This window comes from Poeciliopsis prolifica, unplaced genomic scaffold (assembly GCF_027474105.1).
Source record: "Poeciliopsis prolifica strain line A6 unplaced genomic scaffold, Auburn_PproV2 SCAFFOLD108, whole genome shotgun sequence".
In the NCBI taxonomy this organism is placed as follows: Eukaryota; Metazoa; Chordata; class Actinopteri; order Cyprinodontiformes; family Poeciliidae; genus Poeciliopsis; species Poeciliopsis prolifica.
Window position 1 is genome coordinate 288,444 of NW_026562483.1, and position 20,891 is coordinate 309,334.

General features: G+C 41.8%; 1 pseudogene; it reads right to left on the reverse strand.

Moving 5' to 3' along the window:
- Window positions 1-20,891, reverse strand: part of LOC129354359 (fibroblast growth factor receptor-like 1) — a 48,828-nt pseudogene that overhangs the window by 4,335 nt on the left and 23,602 nt on the right.

Consider the following 20,891-nt stretch of genomic DNA (forward strand, 5'->3'; position numbering starts at 1 on the left):
CGATTTGAAGCGGACTGGATTCAGGTTGAAGCGGACTGGATTCTGGTTGAAGCGGACCGGATTCGGGTTGAAGCGGACTGGATTCAGGTTGAAGCGGACCGGATTCAGGTTGAAGCGGACCGGATTCGGGTTGAAGCGGACCGGATTCAGGTTGAAGCGGACTGGATTCAGGTTGAAGCGGACTGGATTCAGGTTGAAGCGGACTGGAGTCGGGTTGAAGCGGACTGGAGTCAGGTTGAAGCGGACTGGAGTCGGGTTGAAGCGGACCGGAGTCGGGTTGAAGCGGATTGGAGTCGGGTTGAAGCGGACTGGAGTCGGGTTGAAGCGGACTGGAGTCGGGTTGAAGCGGACTGGAGTCGGGTTGAAGCGGACTGGAGTCGGGTTGAAGCGGACTGGAGTCAGGTTGAAGCGGACCGGATTCAGGTTGAAGCGGACCGGATTCTGGTTTAAGCGGACCGGATTCGGGTTGAAGCGGACTGGATTCGGGTTGAAGCAGACTGGATTCAGGTTGAAGCGGACCGGATTCTGGTTGAAGCGGACCGGATTCAGGTTGAAGCAGACTGGAGTCGGGTTGAAGCGGACTGGAGTCGGGTTGATTTGCTGTCGTAATTCTGATGTGCATCAAAGCATCTCCATTTGCAGAAAGTTTCTCTTCTTTTTTTCTCGATCTGTTGGAAGCTCTGGTTCATGACGGACGGGGTTCTGAAGGACGAAATGCCACATCTGACATCAGCAAGCAGCCGATTGATTTATGTCCTCTTTATTGTGTGTGTGTGTGTGTGTGTGTGTGTGTGTGTGTGTGTGTGTGTGTGTGTGTGTGAGGATGTCTACAGCTGTGGTGAAATGGAGAGCAGATGCTCCAAGTGAAGCGAAAGTCTCAACAGAGCTGTAACCTTTGGTTTGACACGTTGAGCGAACTGAGCGACGGTAAATCATCAGCGGCTCCTGCAGCCGTCCAACAAAAGTTAATGCATCAACGAGTTCGACTCATCGCCTCCACTGAGAACATCACAACGCAACCTTTTTTAGACAAAACCTCTGGCTGGAGAAACAGGCAGAGCTTTCCAACCAACACTGGAAGAAAAACACATTTAAATCCTTCTGTCCTCAGCTTTAACAAAAGACATATATTACATTTCCATTTAACAAAAACGGCTCAAAGAAATATTCACTATCATTTGAAGATACTCATGCCTCTTCATCGTAAAAACACATTAAACTTTATGTAATTACTTATTTGGACTTTGAATCCAGGTCGGCATGATGGGATTCTGACACCAGGCAACAATTTTTAGGTTTTTCACCAGAATAAAGGAAGAGCAGCAGTTTTTAAAGAGACAGAGACCCAATTTACAACTGAAGGAAACGTGACTGGACCTGTTATGGTGAAACATGTTTCTGGACAATTAACTGTCCCACAAGTTACTGCGATAAATGATAATATTATTGTTTTGTTCAGTCATTTAATGGAAATGGCATAATAATACTAACCAATAAACTTTAATGAATATTTAATACTGGAAGTCTTAAACCAATAATAAATAAAATGGATTATGAAGTTTCTGTAAACAAAATGATCCTTTAAAAATGTTTAGTTGAGACCAAAACACCAGACTGAGGATTTTTATCATCCAGTTTTCTCATTATGATTCTGTAATGATATTAGTTTTATGTCCATAAAAACAAACCTAGTTTCTTTGTAACCTCCTTAAAATGACAAATCTGACCTTTAATGGCTCTGGCCCTTTAAGTGTGAGCGTCTGGACTTACGTATGACCTCCACCTTGTAGGTGGCGTTGATGTGTCCGGCGCGGTTGGAGACGTGGCAGGTGTACTTCCCGCTGTGCTCCGGCGCCAGGTTCTTCAGGCTCAGCGTCCATCTCTTCTTCTTCTTCTCTCCGCCGGCGCCGCCGTCCTCCTCCACCAGCGGCTTGCTGTCCTTCAGCCACACGATGTCCGGGTGCGGGTTCCCGCTCGCCGTGCACTTCAGCCGCACCGAGCTGCCCACCGGCCGCTCGATGACGCGCCGCCTCATCTTCGCTGGCTCGGTGAAACGAGGACGAACTGCAGACAAAACGGGACAAGAGGATAAATTTGAACTTGGCGGCAGGGAAGAGCAGCTTAATCAATACCTCTGATATGTTTTAAATCAATTCTCAAATCAATATCAATACTTTCAACACTTCAGACATTTCAGATGATGTGTCTACGCAAAATAATGTCAAATTATTAAGATTTTTCCAAAACAAGATGGACTGAAGGGAACTACATTTTCTTCCGCCCAATAATGAGTGACGGTGCAGGAATACAAAATAAATTTGCTTAATGGACCCAGCAATTTAAAATAACTCACTACAATCTTTTGAGGATGAGGCGTTTTTTCTTGTTCAGCTTAATTGCATCAACAACAGGATGTTACTACTGTCAGAAGTGACAAAGAAGACGACAGGAAGTAGCTGGACGATGATTTTAATGACTTATTGAGTGAAACAATATATTGAAACACTACAGCTGTGAAATGTGTTTTACATGAGCTGAAAATCAAAGTTTTGCACACATTTTAAATCAAATGCAGATATGGAAGAAGCCACGCTTTCATTTTACTGCAAGTCTTAATAATTTAACAGGTATTTATTTCAGTAGATTATTACTTTACTGACTCTCTGTCTTTTAGTTTGCACAGAATTTTGTCAGATTTCTATGATTGTTTGTCGTTAACTTACCCTGGCTGTAGTAAAATGAAAACAGTGATCTGTTCTTCATGAAGACATAATTTGAATTGCATCATTTAAAAAGCACATGTGGTGTTTTTGCACAAAGCGTCGGATCGATATCGTTTGAATTTGACTCTGTATCGGATCGGAAAAGAAGTCGGTGGAACATCACATTTCATCCAAACTAATGACTCTGTCAGCAAACAGAGACATGGAAGAATCTTTACTGGTTTGTGTCCAGCTGCAGAAGCTGGTGCAACTGGGAGGGAAAACGTCCGACAGTAAGAGTTTCTGCCTTGTGAATCGTCGTCTTGTTTTCTTTGGAGCTTTTGTTTCTGCAGCAGCTGCTGCGATCAGAAATTCATTTTCCGCTCTGGAAGAGTCGCAGCTCGTCTTTGTGTGGCGTTAAATTCTCCGGTTTGAAGTTAATTATAATCCGAGTCCAAAAACATCAGCAGACATTGCTGGAGTCAAAAAGGGTTCGGTTGCATCATCCTGACGCCTGATTCCACGAAAACATGACAACATGACAAATGAATTACTGAGGGCGTCAAACCAGCCGAGATGTTGGGAGGGAAATGATCCAGCGTGACGGAAGATGGACCAGCGAGGTTTCCTCCCACAAACACACCAACAGGAGAGAGGAGAAAAGGAAAGAGGAATAACAAGAAAAATGGAGAAAAAGAAATATGAAAAGTTAAATTTGAAAGAAATGCATTTTATTATTGAAATTTTGTCATTTTATTAAAAGAAAATGGAAAAAATGAATAAAAAAGATAAAAAAGAAAGTAAAGGAATAAAATTGAAATGAAGAAAACAAGCAAAATGAAAAAAAAGAAATTAGGAGAAAAATGGAAAAAAAATAAAATATGAAGGAAAAAAGAAAAGAAAAAATCAAAAAAGGAATAGAAAGGACATTAGAAAGATTAGAGGAGATCACCGAGACACGTAGGAATATTGATGCTCACTTTAAACTTTCTCATTTTGTCACATTGCAAAACATAAAGTCGTCCAAAGCAGCGAGAAAAACGTCTCCAAAACAAATCGCAAAGTGTGGGAGCCGTCTGCGAATCTCCAGAACCAACTTTCACTTCAAACTGAATTCATGTTCAGGGTGCTGGTCGTTTCTACGGAACCTCAAAAGAGCCAAAAATAATGTTCAGTGTCTGAAAAAAAACATTTCTGGATCAGAAAATCCTGAATTCAAAGTCACCGAATCATTTCTCACTTTATCAACTGATTATAATTTGCATCTTTTAGCTTCAAATAAACACGAATTCATGCTTTTAAGCACAGAATGACAAGCTAAGATTGTTTTGTTCGTAAATAAAAACGTGAAACGGTTGAACTGCGACCTGGTCGGATCTGAACCCAGGATCTGGTGAACAAAACGTGCTCAGTGAAAAGCCATCAGTAAAACCAGATCAAAGCGGAAAGCGATCCGGTAGGCCGGGAGGAGAGGAAATCACTCACAGGAGCGCTTGATTTTACGGCCCTCACATCCCAGCCGCAGCAGATAGTCATCAGCAGGGAGAATAAATCAGCCCAAACTGCTGTGTCTCTTTCTGCAGACGCCGCTGTTGCTGCAGCGCTAGGTCAACAAACCCGGACAAGAGTTATGTGACGGAGATTACTCAGCGGAGTTCGGCCTCCAACAAGCGGCTCGGAGCCGGGCAAGACGACAAAGCAAACATGCAGGGAGGGCTTTTAAGTTTCGCCTTTGTCTGGGAAAAGCTACTGGACCAGAATTGAAGTGTGACCAGCCTGAGTCAATAAATCCTGCAGAACCGGAGAAAGAGATGCAAAACTCCCAACTGGTGAAAACTGGAAATTACTGCAGAGAGAGGGAGAAATAATAAACCAAGGAAACGAACAGCTTCAAGAAAAACATGAATAAAGTTCGTTTTGAGGGTAAAACAGAAGAGAAAGACTGAAACAAAAGAGTAAAAACGTGAAGGTGGTGAGAAACAGAGCATATGCTGCCCTCTACTGATCAGGAGGGGAAGGAAGAGACAGCAGGCTGAACCGGACTGGAGTCGGACTGAACCGGACTGGAGTCGGATTGAACCGGACTGGAGTCGGACTGAACCGGACTGGAGTCGGACTGAACCGGACTGGAGTCGGACTGAACCGGACTGGAGTCGGATTGAACCGGACTGGAGTCGGACTGAACCGGACTGGAGTCGGACTGAACCGGACTGGAGTCGGACTGTAGCGAACTGAAGTCAGATTGAAACGAAATGGAGTATGACTGAAGTGGATTGGAGTCTGCCTGAAATGGACTGGAATCTGACTGAACCGGACTGAAATGGAATGGAGTAGGATTGAAGCGGACTGGAGTCGGGCTGAAATGGACTGGAGTCAGATTGAAATGGAATGGAGTCGGACTGAAGCGGACTGGAGTCGGGCTGAACCGGACTGGAGTCGGACTTAACCAGACTGGAGTCGGACTGAACTGGACTGGAGTCGGACTGAAGTCAGATTGAAACCGAATGGAGTCTGACTGAACCGGACTGGAGTCTGACTGAACCGGACTGGAGTTGGACTGAACCGGACTGGAGTCAGGCTGAAGTGGACTGGAGTCGGGTTGAAGAGGACTGGAGTCGGACTGAAGCGGACTGGAGTCAGGCTGAAGTGGACTGGAGTCGGGTTGAAGAGGACTGGAGTCGGACTGAAGCGGACTGGAGTCGGGTTGAAGAGGACTGGAGTCGGACTGAAGCAGACTGGAGTCGGGTTGAAGAGGACTGGAGTCAGGTTGAAGAGGACTGGAGTCGGACTGAAGCGGACTGGAGTCAGGCTGAAGTGGACTGGAGTCGGGTTGAAGAGGACTGGAGTCGGACTGAAGCGGACTGGAGTCGGGTTGAAGAGGACTGGAGTCGGACTGAAGCAGACTGGAGTCGGGTTGAAGAGGACTGGAGTCAGGTTGAAGAGGACTGGAGTCGGACTGAAGCGGACTGGAGTCAGGCTGAAGTGGACTGGAGTCGGGTTGAAGAGGACTGGAGTCGGACTGAAGCGGACTGGAGTCGGGTTGAAGAGGACTGGAGTCGGACTGAAGCAGACTGGAGTCGGGTTGAAGAGGACTGGAGTCAGGTTGAAGAGGACTGGAGTCGGACTGAAGCGGACTGGAGTCGGGTTGAAGAGGACTGGAGTCGGACTGAAGCAGACTGGAGTCAGGTTGAAGAGGACTGGAGTCGGACTGAAGCGGACTGGAGTCGGGTTGAAGAGGACTGGAGTCGGACTGAAGCAGACTGGAGTTGGGTTGAAGAGGACTGGGGGACTGTAGGTTGAAGCCCCTGATCTGGAGTGAATAGTTTGTGGCCCTCAGTTTTATTTTTCGGCGTGTTGAAACATCCGCGCCGCTCCGAGTCTGTCTGCTAGAGGCGGATGACCTCAGGCTGCACCGCAGTCCGAACGTACCCGGCGGACGGTTTGACGGTTCCTTAGAGAGCCGCTGTCAGCCACAAAACATGGAGTAACGAAACCTGAAGCTGTTTTAGAAAAGCAGGAAGCTATAAAGTAAGTTGGTGCAGAAAGACTGCTGGGTTTCCTGGATGTGATCTCTGAAGTTCAGAGGAAAAAACCCAGGAGGACAGAAACTATTCAGAGCCTCTCCAGGGGAAAGGCCAGGCTGGAACACATTACTGCCTGGAGCGCCACTGATGGACGAGAACATGCTGGGATGGAGAAGAGGTCCGAGACACAGCAAAGTTTCTGACAGAACCCGGCAGCAAGAAGTCCGATGTCTGCTGCAGAACCCACAAATAACCCTCACAATCTGCTGAATGAAGCAATTAAATTATATCAGACGAGCTGATGGAGATGCATCTGTAAGATAGAATATGTTAGCAATCAAATATTCCGCTGATTTTTCATGACGAAATACGACCCGTCGGGTAGGGACCAGACTGGTGGGGAGGTCTGGATTAATATGTATATATTTATTTTGGGCCAATTAACTCTTAATCAATTATGATTAGTTTATATATATATATATATATATATATATATATATATATATATATATATATATATATATATATATATATATATATATATATATAAATATATAAACTATATGATTATATATATATATAAACTATGATTAGTTTATATATATATATATATATATATAAACTAATCAGTTTATATATATATATATATAAGCTAATCATAGTTTATATATATATATATATATATAAATATATATCTATATAAACTAATCATAGTTTATATATATATATATATATATATATATATATATATATATATATATATATATATATATATATATAAACTAATCATAGTTTATATATATATAATCATATAGTTTATATATATATATATAAACTAATTATATAGTTTATATATATATAAACTATATGATTAGTTATAGTATATATACTAACTAATTATATATATATATATACATATATATATATATTTAATTGATTAATCATTGTTAAGTCGATTAATCGTTTCACAGATTTGCATTTCGTTCTTTCATTTTGCATTTAAAGGTAATGTGAAGTAAGCAAAGGTTTCGGGTTTCAGTCAGGAAGGAACCGTGACGTTATTCCCAGCGCTGCAGGAACAGATCCAGACTCCAGTCCAACAGAACCTGGACCTCTGCGCTCCTGCTACAAGTGATCGCTGTGTTAATGGGAGCCGAGAGCTTATGCAAGCCTGGGTTCCTGCAGGTAGCTGCTCTGGTTCTGTTCCAGTTGGACCTTCAGTTACAGCATCATCCATCAGGAGAGCGTCGGCTGGAGACGCTCCAAAACCTCAACCTGAGCCCCGGGGTTACAGCAAATAAATTCACCAAACGGAGAAAAAAGTTTTAACCGAAGGAAAGAAACTAACTGGACGTTTATGAAACTAAAACATACTGACTACACTCAAAAACTTACCACATGACTTTATTTTGTTAATGGAAAGCAAAAAAGACTTATTTAAAAATTTATGACGTTTAACTAAAATAACATTAATAAAATGTCCCAAATCACTTCAGATTGAAAAGTTAGTTTGTTAGTCTGACTGACTTATTTTGCTTTTTTTATTCAACGTAAACAAATGTTACTTCATCAGATAAAATTTGCCTTAAATCAACTGATAAGCTTCTTAATTTTTTTCTAGTAAATTAAATTTTAGTTTGTCAAAAGATTCCTCACAAATCAATTAGGTAGGTCTCATGTCATTTTATTGTCTTTATTTAACACCAAACAATATTTAACCAATAAAAACTAGTAAACGCACTCTAAAAACTCATTAAAACAAACTGAATTAACAAAAAGTCACAACAAATTAAAACTAAACAAGAATTAAAAACTCAAAACTTTTAGAAATTGCTGAGTCAGCAGAGAAAGTGCAGTTTATTACTTTGATCAGTTCAGGTGTTTTTGTACAAAACTCAACATTTCCTCAGACCCAGAATCCTGACTGCCTTTCATTGTCCAGTTTCTACATTAGTATGAATAATTACTGAGTTTTTACCCGGTTTCCCAGCCAGGTCTGGGGGCTGCATGTAGCCGCCGGCGGATTCGCCTTCTCTGTTCCTCAAACTGGAGTCATCTGGTGGCAGAAAGACAGAAGCGACTAAATATTATCTAATTTTTAACTTTCATATCCACCTGGTGCACATAAAATTAAACAAAATGCAAAGAATTAGCTTTATTTTCATTTTTTCTTTATGCCAAACCAAAAACAATCAGGAAATATTTAAAATGCTGAAATGTAGAGTTTTGATGTGTCGTCCTTTCTAAAAGGAGACTTCTTTATCATTTTAAAACCATTTATGTGGCAATCTTAGGTTGTTAAAGCATAAGTAGAAGAGGTGGAATCTGCTGGTTTCCAGAATAATCGGGCAGACTGTTTTTTCTGACTTTTTCCTGCACATGAAGTGAGCTAATCTGACATATTGAAGGGATTCTGTGAGGACCAATATTAATAGCATCCTGCCAGCAGGGCCCCTATGAGTGACTGCAGGGCGCGGCAGTCACTCATTAAACAAACATTAAACAAAAAGGACACAAAGAAAGTCAACCGTTGAAAAAAATAATAAAGTCTTGTCCTGTTTGTGTTTACAGTATCTGGAGGAAACAGATCCTGAGAAAACACATGCAGCACGAGGGCCTGCATGTGTCCTGCATCGCTCCGCTCCACCGTAACTTGAGGTCCCAGCATTCCCAGCAACCGCCATCCTCTCTACCTCTTTGGTCCCTCGGTACCGCCACACGAACGGCGACTTCTGAGGAGGGCCGCTGTTTGAAGCCCCGCGGTGTGTGTGTGTGTGTGTGTGTGTGTGTGTGTGTGTGTGTGCGTGCGTGCGTTTGTTTGTCATACCTTATGGGGACCACTTTCCTGACACTGCATTGTGGGGACCCGCTGCTCCTTGTGGGACCGAAGCCTGGGCCCCACAAGGGCAAACACTGTTTTTGGGTCAGATTCAGGACTAAGGTGTGAATTGCGTTTTGGTTAGGGTTGGGGTTCAGCTATAGAAATGAATGGAAGTCAATGGAAGCGATCCCCTCCCCCTCAGGATCGAATGTAACCAGATCAGCCAGAGATCCTCCGCAGTGAAAATGATTCAGTTCACAGAGAAAACAGCAGAAATGATGATGATGTAAAAGTTCAATAATAAGATGTTAATGGATGAACGGTTGGACTTCAACATGTCTTCCAGCTCTGCAGACTCTTCCCAAACATTTGGTTGTAGGGATACAACCTGACAGTTGGGTTTGAGGCTCAGCTTTGGGCAGAGCAGAGATTTCTTCCTTCTCTCAGCTGTTTTTAATAAACTTCTCATAAACTCTCAGTAATAGCATCCACATTCATCAATACAACAAATGGTTCCTGGATTTGCTTCAGTGAGAATTCGGAACAAACTCCAGAAATTTCTAAGTTGAGATGTTTCCTGCTGTTGGCAGCGCGGCTCGCCCGGCTCCAGGTTCAGTTTGTGGCATTTAGCTCCAGATTTTAACGTTTATTGGGGTTTTCCATCTTTCTGCTCTCCGTTTCTGCCTCGTTCCTGCGTCCCTCGCCTTGCTCTCTCCTGACCGGCTTCACGGTGCGCTGCGTCTCACAGATTCACGGCCGCATGTGGAAGGCAGCGTGTTTGTGTAACCTCTCCTTATATTTGCTTTCGGGTCTGGAGAGAGAAGCCAGAAATATGAGTCCCAGCTGTCCCGTTCACAGGAGTCCGTTTGGATCCAAAGAGGCTCTGGTTCCTCCAAGGTTTAACACAGACACACAGGATTTAGCTCTGGATATACATGACTGCAAATGAAAAAGATGCACAAGCTTTTACCAGGATCAGAACTAGATCTGTGCATAGTTCTGTCACCGTCACAAATATTTCTGGATGAAAATCATCCCAGAGGTTACAGCAAAAAATGATATTGTTGTTTTGGGGATATTTTCAAGTAATAATGTAAGATTCTCAAAGAAGATCAGAACTGGGTTGATCTTGTGAAAAAGTCAGATTCGTGTCACATTCACCTTTTTCGTGCATGGAGCCAAAGATGCATCCATTCATGACTATTTAAGGTTTAAAGGAAACTTTAACAAAGACAATAAAAACCAAACCTGATTGTAAAAGTTTCTTTTTTATCAAAAGACTTGACTCATGCTGGTTTTTATTTTGGGGTGATTGGTCCAGGTCTGGTGAACCGCTGACGGTTGGGGAGAATAAAGCGTTAAAATCTGAACTCCTGCGGTGGAGAGGTGGATGGCTCTTCTGGAAGCCATCGTCCAGCACGACCAGCAGAGTGAACACCATTTGTCCTTCAGCAGCGGCTCGGCCTGTCGGAGCAACGACCCCCTACCAAAACACACACTATCGTTATAACTCCATCATCCGATTACAGTGTGGAAACAATGAAAGCCGTTCTGTGTGGTTTCTGTTATTGTGGGATTATTGTGGGAAGGATCCAGAATGTTTCTGCGCTGCCAGACGACGCGACGTTTCCTGCTTTCCTGCCCAGGTCCGTTCAGGAAGGCTTGGATCATCACATGGCGCGGCGCCAATAATCGGCCAGCGGCTCCGGCTGGACAATATGGCTGAAAACCATATCACTACAGCCACGTTTCGTATCAGTACATATTAACAATTATTGATTCGGGGGGGTTTTTAGTTATCTTTTTCTTCACACTGTTGTTTTTTTATTTTTTATTTTAAAAAGTTATCAGGCTCTCTTCCAAAACCTGAAACTGCTGCTGCGCAAGCTACTCAACAAGTTGTTGCTAGGTAACTGAAGTTAGGGGGGAACTTGAAACTCCTTGTTGCTAGGCAACCAAAGCATTAGTGAGTCAGTGGATGCTACCAGCTAGTTAGCTCACATTGATAGTTTTTCCACTCCCTACATCTCCCAGAATGCTGGGCGGTTCTGGATTCACTGAATATTCTGTATATTGAATATCCTATGAGACATACTATCACGTAATTTTTGCAGTATATTATTTATTTTCTAGCTGTAGCGCCACCAAACTGCTAAGCACAGATATGATGATAAATCAGCTGTTTTCTTGTAATGTCCATGTTTTCTATATCTATGAAAACCCCCTCTTCTTGGAATATGTTAAAAGAAAATGGGACTGACTGAATTTATCTCATTTAATGCTTTTACATCCAAACTAAAAGCTCCTGAGACAGATTCAATGACACATACTTGTTTTTATAGCTTGACATTTTCTTTAACGGTGTATTTCCTGTGTTGTTTTGTTGCTGCCTGTTGGCCAGGACTCCCTTAGAGAAAAGGCTTTTCATCTATTTATCCTGGTGAAATAAAGGTCAAAAATAAAAACCTCCAATCTTGAGCTAGTAAACCTTACAGATCTATTGAATTAACCGTCACTTAAAGCTGAAGCTAATTTTACAACATGCTGTCTTCAGGTTTTACAGGTCAAATTTAAGACTTTTTTAAACAAATTTAAGTTTGAAAACTAGAAATATGAAATATATTTGGGGATCCTGCTGTATTACAATCAACCTTAGCAAAATAGACACATTTTGAAGGTTTGTGAAGCTAAAGCTGCTAACATGGAGATCTGATTCCCACAAGAAATATTTTTAACATATTTTGCAGTTCTGGCTTAATTTGTCTTAACTTGGATTATTCTGTCTACCATGTCTGTCTGGGATGTAGAAATTTTCAAAATAAAAGAATCAGGAGAAAGTTTGGATTGTCAGAAAATCAAAAGGATAAAATTACCATAAAAACTGATTTAAAAAACTGCTTTAAATATGTTTTCTATGACGGCGCATCAGAGCAATTTTAGGAAAAATGAGAAAAAGACGAGTAAATGTATCAGATTGCTCAAAAATGTTTTCCAGCTAATTTTCAACTTTTCAAACTCAAAAATTAGCAGTTTGAAAAAAACTAAAAATAAAATTCAGAGTTTTTTCCCTCCGAAATTTTTTGACTTTCCAAACTCAAAATCACATCTATTTCTATAAAATTTCTAAGATTAACCTCAAAGTCTTTTCTAGTAAATTTTGGACTTTTCCAACAATTTGGTGGAAATTTACTCCTTTGTTTTCTACCTACATGGGCAGTAAAACAAAGTTCTCCTCATCAACATCACATGTTTCTGGCTTTCCATCTGATAATTTAACATTATTGTGCCGTTATGAGGAAGTATTGGGATTCTTAGAAGGAAATCTGGGGTCTAAATCCTCCTTAATCTCCAATCCAACAGATTTCCTTTCTGTAAACAATTACATCTAAACAGCCTTCTCAATAAAAATGTAAACACCATCTGTTCCCAAACGAGCTCCACATGGAAAAGTTCGCATTCCCCAAAGCCGTCAGGTTGTTCGGACGCGTGTTGGAGCACGGTCCACATCTGGACCCCCGGGTCCCGCGGGCCGGCCCTCCCGCCGTATGGAAGCCATTACCGGCCGAGCCTCAGCGCAGACAGGCCGCCATTAGCAGCGTGAGGCAGGCGCTAGAGGCGGCAGAGAGAAAGAGCGAGAGGCCAGGATGTGATGGCCTCTGCAGGGTCAAGAGGCGGCGCTGGACTGGAAGCGGCCAGAGATTTACTACGGATTTACTGACTGGACGTGTTAAAGAGGCGCGTCGGGCGATGACATCTTCCAGCTCTGCTTTAACACGAATCCGTCACACAGAAACAGTTTCCGAGTGAAAAACGCTCAACCTTTGAGTGGAACATGTGAGCTCATTAACACGTCTTACACACACACACACACACACACACACCACACACACACACACACACACACCTGTAGCCCCGCCCACCGCCCTGAGGAGCGCCAGGAAAACAACAAGCATTTACGAGGAGAACTTTACGATGCTATTTACAAATGTGATTACACGACGTGCCGTTCTGGGCTCCGGCTCTGAAATATGATGAACACACGGCAACGCGGGCCCCGGGGCCGCTTCCAGCTTTCCGGCTTATTTGGTCAAGAAAACCGACAGAAAGAGCAAATCGGCCTGAAGCACGCACACACGCTGAATCACTGATTACCCAGAGTTCCTCTCTGCTTCAAGGTGCGCAGGGATGTGAAAACCAGACGGTGCTTCACTCTGCAGTCACAGGAAAACACATTATATCAGCTTCAATTAAACATCTTTATATTCAATAAAAGTGACTTCAGAAACCACTACATGCTGCCCCAACTTATTCATGTCACTGTTAGGGTCATAACAATTATAGAGTTATATATTTAAAACTAAGAATTAATCTGCACTGATTATTATTAATCTTATTTAATCTGCACTTCTGTCATAGCAGTGAAAGAATATTTCTAAGTTAAAGACAACTCTAAAGAGATCTGATTTTTTGCTAAAGGTTTTATTGGCCGGGAATCGAACCTGCGACGAGACAGAGGCCTCCAGGCGCAGGTTGTGCTCAACTTCTGCGCCACAAAGTTTGTTCTTTTATTACAAATTATCTTCAGTTTTTCATTAAGTTTTATGGACATTATTTTATTCATGTCAGAGAATTTAGCAAAGTTTTCACCAAAAAGACAGAAACTTGATTAATTTCCAACTTTTGAAAATAGACATTTGAATTTTCTAAATAAATTTTGAGAAAAGTGGACAAACAGAACAATAAAGAGACAAATATAATTGTGTTAACTTCTTATAACTTCTGAAAAGCAAAAATAACTTTGTTCTTAAATTTTCTAATCCTGTTGTGAACATTTCTAAAAGTCTCTTTAAACCAAGACAACAATATTTAAACAAAACCTACTGACATTTAAAAATGTGAAGTTTAGAAGCAAGAACAGCTGAATAAAACAGAGCTCTTTGATTCTGTCTGACTAACTGGCTTAATTAAATTATGCTCTACCCACACCGATTTAAGAAATCCTCAAAAGTGAAATGTTTGATGTGGAAAAGCGTCTAAATGTGGAAGTTTTCCCTGAATCGAGCCAGCTGCTGTGATTTTCACATGTTTCTCCAAACCAGACTCACTTCTAAGCAGCTGAATGTTTGGGAAACAAACAGGAGCCTCCTTTCAGCCAGCTGACCAGCACTGATCAGCAACAGCCAACAAATTCAAGATGGCCGCCATGGCTGTTGTGAAATAAAAAATGTAGCTGAATTAGATGGATGTGTTTGGTTTGAATCACAGTCTACATATTTTGAACTATAGAAATCATATACATTTTCTGAATTTCTTCTTTTCTGTTTCCGGTGGACATTTTTCAAAATGGCCACCATGGTTGTACTGGGGAATATATGTTTGCACTAGAATCAGCTGTAGTTATTGTCAGTTGTAGGAGCAGCTAACCAAAAAGTTGTTTACAAACCACTATTTCACTAAACCAGAATCACTAGCGTTTCACCAGCGCTAAGCTAACCACATAGAAGATGAGAGGAAGCTGATGCTAAAAACATAAAAAGATCAGCAGAAGCTAAAGCTAACACACTAAACAAATAGGAAGTTAGTGTAAACTAACACTAAATCACTGAACACATAACAAATTAGCAGAAGCTAAACATGTAAAAATAATAGCAGAAGCTAACAGTAGCCATTGACATCTGTCTCTCATCTTCTCCTCGCTGACGGCTGGTCTGACACTCGCCAGCGGTGAAGTCCTCAGTGATACGAATCCAAAGTCAGAAATATGATGTGACATTTATTTTATCCAAGTCATGAAAAATGGAGAACATTTTATGACAACAACTGGTTCAATCGGCTAAAAAAGGCAGCCATGTTGAACTGAGATTCCTGCAGTAACCAGCTCAGCGTTTTCGACAGAAACAGATCTGCACTCGGCTGCAAAAACACAAGCAGTGTGATTAGATAAGCTGAGGGTTTTAACCCATAATCCCGTGTTTTCTCTCCGCTCTCAGGAATAAACATGGAGCACTTGGTTAGTTCCTGCAGGGCAGCAGAACAGAGGCCCGTTTCACTCACAGACTAAACAAAAAAACGTTTATGGGGAAACCTTTCTTCATGCAATCATCGCAACCAAAACAGAGAAAGAGAAATAAAGAGCGAAGCAGCTGAAAGCGAGCAACCGAGTGTGTGAATCCAACTTTGAACAGAGCTTTGTATTTCCTGAATCCAAGCGGCACGCAGGTTTGATCCTCAGCAATGAATGGGCTTTATACGCTAATTACAGCCACCTGTGTGAGTGTGTGTGTGTGTGTGTGTGTGTGTGTGTGTGTGTGTGTGTGTGTGTGTGTGTGTGTGTGTGTGTGTGTGTGTGTGTGTGTGTGTGTGAGGGCGGAGGCTGACTGTACAGTCATGAACAAAAGCAACCTGCTGTTTTTACTCCGTACACACACCCGCTTTTCCACAGGCTTTTGGGAAATGAATGATGCGGCGTCACACTGAGGAGGAAGATGAGAGTTTCTCTCCGTCCTGCTTCAGGTCTGGTTTTTACCAGGTATGAAGTTCGTCTCGCTGCAGCCAGGAATCCTTATAAGGTCATTTAAGAAAACCTGACCGTGAATCAGTTCAAATCAGCAAATCTGATGACAGAGAACACTTCATGCTCAAAAGCCTCTTCCTCTCAGAACGTCAAAGTAGAGAAATCTGTAACTCTAGTAACACTCTTCAGTGTGGATAGCGTAACTGAATGAGGAGGACAGAAAGTTATCAGTGAGATGCTTAAAAAACTAAAATTAGGTTAACCAAGATGTGAAAAGCTATTTTAGCAGATGTTGTATTTATTGACATGTTTATAGTAATTACTTCAGGCTGCAACATGGCAAGCGAGAGCTAAACTTTCAGTGGATAACAGGAACGTTTAACAGGGTAAAGTAGAGCGGCTTCATTTTATTCTCTGACTGTCAGGATGGAAACACTGAGACTTTGCAGTCTGTTATGCTAACCATCCTAACTGCTAAAGAGTTTCACATATTTCATTTGTGTTTAAACTTATTAAAATATTTAGTCACTTCTTCCACCTTTTGATGCCTCTGATATAATAAATGCAGATGTTGAAATCAGAGTTTTACAGAAACTGGAGGTCATAAATCTGATCTCTGCAGTTTGTCGCTTTACTGACCGGAAAAACTTTCTGCTGCTGGAGGAAAAAGTTTCTGCAATATTTATAGTTTGTCTTCATGTTTGAGATGTTTGGCATCCAGTGGCAATTCTTGGACAAATTGTGTCCTAAATGAACATTTTTAATATAAACCTATTTAAAAAAAATAGACCTTTACTTGGCAGATATAATTTTGCAGGTGACCTAAAGTTAAGTATTTGTTTTTTTATTTTTAACTTGGAATAGTCAATTAATAGTCAACAGTAAAATGCCTGTAAAAAAGTGGATTTGTTCGCGTTGTGTGAACATCTGAATAAAAAAATGTATTCAAATAATTCTGACGTCTGTCGGCCTCCATTTTGTAGCGCCACTTGACGTCCTGGTGTTACCATTGAGACACATTGGGACGTATCGATCCATTTGATAGACTGAAGAAGAAAGTATTATTAACAGTTTGGATCAAATATTAATGCAGGATCAAAAGGTTATTTTTTAAGCCACTGAAAGACGACGAAGCTCAGAGAGAAAAGGAAATTCTGATCCACGCCAGTAGATGGCAGTGATGTACATCTAAAGCCCAATGATGAGATAATAACACTTTATTTTTAGAAGTAATGCTTGTATCTTATTGGATAGATCAAATATTGTAACAAATGATTGTGTCACTGCTGAGTTTCCTGATAGAAACAGAGAAATTAAACTTGTGGTTCGTTGCTGCACAGAAATCCAGATTCAACGCGCCGCATCGTCATGGTGCGTCAGAGACCCAGATCCATGTTACTGCTGCATTATCTCTCAGTATATTCCCGGGCCTGTGAGGTCCGGTCCGGTCCGGTCCGGTTGGGTTTGAGGCCTGGACGTTCGGCAGGGCGGAGGGGGCGTGGCCAAAGAACGCGCCGACACTGAACTCTGGTTGCTCAGAAACCGAATAACATCAATGGCAAAATACACAGACAACAGCTGCACGGGTCAAAGGTCACAGAGCTGCATGAATGCTGCGTGTTTCTATGGATATATTTTGATTTATCTGCGGCGTTCAGCTGCAGGTGAGGCGCTGCGAGGCTAACGTCGCTAACAGGCTCCCCACATGCTGCTAACAAGACTTCATGTCGCGCAGCAAACATCTCACTGCACGACTCCACGATTTCCGCCGTGTTTCAGACTGCTGACTCACCCTGAGGATCTTTTCAACTGAGAAACGCCAGGAAATCATCTGTTAACCAGAATCAGGTGGTTTTCAGCTCGATTGGAGATTGAAGCTCATAAACTCAGGAATCCAACCTTTTCCCAATCAGTGGAAGCAGAACGCTTAGCGGGCCAAGTTCATAACACGCATCGGTGAAGGCTGCTGCTTCCTGTTTAGGATGAAGTCAGACGAAGAAGAGAGGTGCAGGAAGCTGCAGCTAGCATGAGCAGCTAGCATAAGCAGCTTATTCAGGGCCGGAGAGAGCGAGATTTATAGCAGCTAACAGGAAGGCTGAGGAAAGCCTGTTTAACATCTCAGGGGGAAGGAACAGAACATTAGAAATACAGAAACTCCTGATTTATTTCTGACAGCTATGCTAGCAGTGCTATCAGCTAACTTAACAAGCTAAAGTGGTTTAAAATGTCAACTTTGTACTAAATTTGTCTTAATTGCACACTGCAGAGCTCTCCATATGCAGACTAAGATAACTTCAAATAGTTTTATTTAAAAAACCAAACAACCCCCAGATATTTATTTATTATTAGTCCATTTAAATGACTCTAAAGTCCTCTCCCTCCATTTAATGTGACAGAATGTGAGACATCAGATTCCATGTCGCTGCTCTGAGTTGTTTCTACCTGCTGTGTAACTCTAGCTAACATCAAGGCTCCGGCTCACTTCGCTGAACTGACAAATCTCTCACATTCATCGCCACGCGCCGCCTTTGAAACACAAACCGCCGGCCTCGGCTCGCCACTTTCAAGTCCCCATCATGGCTCCACGTACCAAATGATCCTCCGGTTAAATGTTTACTGATTAGCACCAGTTCAGTCCCCATTTGACCCCGTTTGATCCTGTTCATCTGACGAGTTTCAGTCATTTTTTGCAGCAGGAAGAAACTTTGTCATGAAGTTTTCTGCTCTCCAAGTCGTTTCTCCAGCCTGTTGGTGTGAGCTCCTCATGTTTACTTGCTGCATGTCTGTGTTTGTCTCTGAGGTTCACAGGCGCGGCCATGGCGGCCATGGCGGCCATGGCGGCCATGCGGCGCGCGGCCGCTGACAGACTCCCTTTGATGAACAACAATTACAGCAAAGTAAAACAGCTCATCACACCGCGGAGCTGCGCCGCTTCAACCCGACCCAAACCATGTTCTGAGGGAAACATGGCGGCTGCAGCTCACACACGCAGGTCGCAACATTACCGCGCAGGTTCACACTCTGCAACATGCAGCAAATTCACATCTGCTTTTTAATTACAATTCGGCTGAAACAATTAATCAGATTAATTGTGATTAATCAAAAATAATTATCAGGTGGTTTAGTAATGAAGTAATCGCTAACTGGTGTATCCAGGCTGTAAAACTAATAGAAAATAAAAGCTGAAATCTTGATCCACGACTCCCTTGGAATCTGTTTCCTTTACAAATATGAGCAAAAAGTTGTCAAATCTTCACAACTTTTCACAAAAACAACTTGTGTTTACACTAAAAAACAAGCCCTATTAAAATCCTCCACGTGAATAATCCTTCTACCACTTCCGGTCATGTTTTTCAGGGTTTCCGCCAGTAGTAACTTCCTGTAGTTCATCACAACTGGTGTGATGCAAAAAAGACTTTCCGTTACTGATTTGTGAAATACAAACCACCTCGAACACTCTGAACAGCAAAACCTCTGCTCGGCCAATCAGAGCTCAGCTCCAGTCTGCTAAAATGGTTGCCAGCTGCTGTTTCCTCAGCATCTTCCAGCCAACAAACGTTGCTCGTTTCTGCATGAGAGAAACAATCTGAAATGTTTCTGTTGGATGGAAAGCGCTGATCAGCTGATCCCACGTGTTCGAAACCCACAGGAGTTTAGTAACTAAATGGAGAAATGAAAAGTGTTAAAAAGAGAAATAACACAGCAGTGTGTGTGTGTGTGTGTGGCAGGGGTTTCTGCACGTATATTGGTTTTCAGCAAGCTGTCACTCTGATCAAACTTCAGCCTGATAGCAGAGGCACCGCAAAACCGTCGCTGTTTGCACAAGAAACTCTCACAAACACACACACACACACACACGCACGCACACACACCACACACACACACACACACACACACACCACACGCACACACACACACACACACACACACACACGCACACACACACACACACACACACACGCTTTACCTGAAACACAGCAAAACATACCATGAATACACTTATGTGAAACATAACGCGCAGGAATGCAGCAACATTCTGCATGTGAGTACAAGCACAGACACACACACACACACACACACACACACACACACACACACACACACACACACACACACACACACACACACACACACACACACACACATACCTGATGCTTCACAATAAGATGCTTTTAAAAACATTTTTTGTTTTAAATTAGACAAACCAACAGTGGATAGTTGTAACTTGTGATGCTGCAGCATGGTAGTGGCAGCATTATGCTGTGGGAAACCTGCTGGAGGCTGCAGAAGAGCTGAGACTGGTGGAGAACATTATGGGATGGTGTAGGTCAGGGGGTCCAACGTATGGTGTGAGGGCCATTGGTGGCCCCTACGCTGAATGTGTGCGGCCCTTTGCTGCAGTTCAACAGTGATGCAAATGTTCATATTGGGGTCACTGCAGGTAGAACATAAACTGGAATCATTTTCTGCTAAACGATTTAAAAACAATAGAAAAACTCAGAAACATCTGAGCTTGAAAAAACAAAAAACTTTAAGATTTATCTTTAACTTTTATAGGAAAAAAAGGGACATTTTTGCATTTGAAAAATTTCTAATTTTTCAGAAAAACTGTTCCAGAAAAATAAACGTGGAAATTTTCAGACATGGAACATTTTTAAGTAATAATTCAGAAGCTTTCAGATTAATCTCAGAACATTTCTAGAACTTTCCATTTATGTTTTTTAATTTCTGAGATTAAGCTCAAAATTTGTGAGTTGTCAGGTGGAAATGTGTAATTTTTCCATGTATAATGGCTCTGATGCATCACAGGTGTTTGATTTTAACTGAGTTTCAATTTCTCAATCAGAAACTTTCAAAATAAAACATTTCTGCACCCAAGCCTGCTTTCAATTCATTTGATCAATTTGGCTAAATACAGGAAACATCAAGGACAATCCTGATCTTATTGATCAGAAATTAGTTAATTATTTTTTTCCCACTAAAAAATTGCTTTTACAAAAGTGAACTTGTTCTATAATAATTTACTTTGTTCAAAGTAAATTATTATATTTAAGGACATTTTCTTCTTTTTGATTCAATGAATTTGGCCAAAGTGACAAACAGTTTGGAAAGAGCAGGGGATGGTTTGGAATGGCCTAGTCAAAGTTCAGCCCTGAATCCTGCAGTAAAGTGATGCTATGAGATGAGGGAGCAGAAGATGTTTCTGCAGAGTTCTGACAGTTGCTGCATTTTCTTTCTAGTGAAAATGTTTTAAATTATCCAGTTTATAATTTAAATTTCAGTTCAGATTTAAATTTGTTTTTGTAACATGAAAAAAATGTAAAACAAAA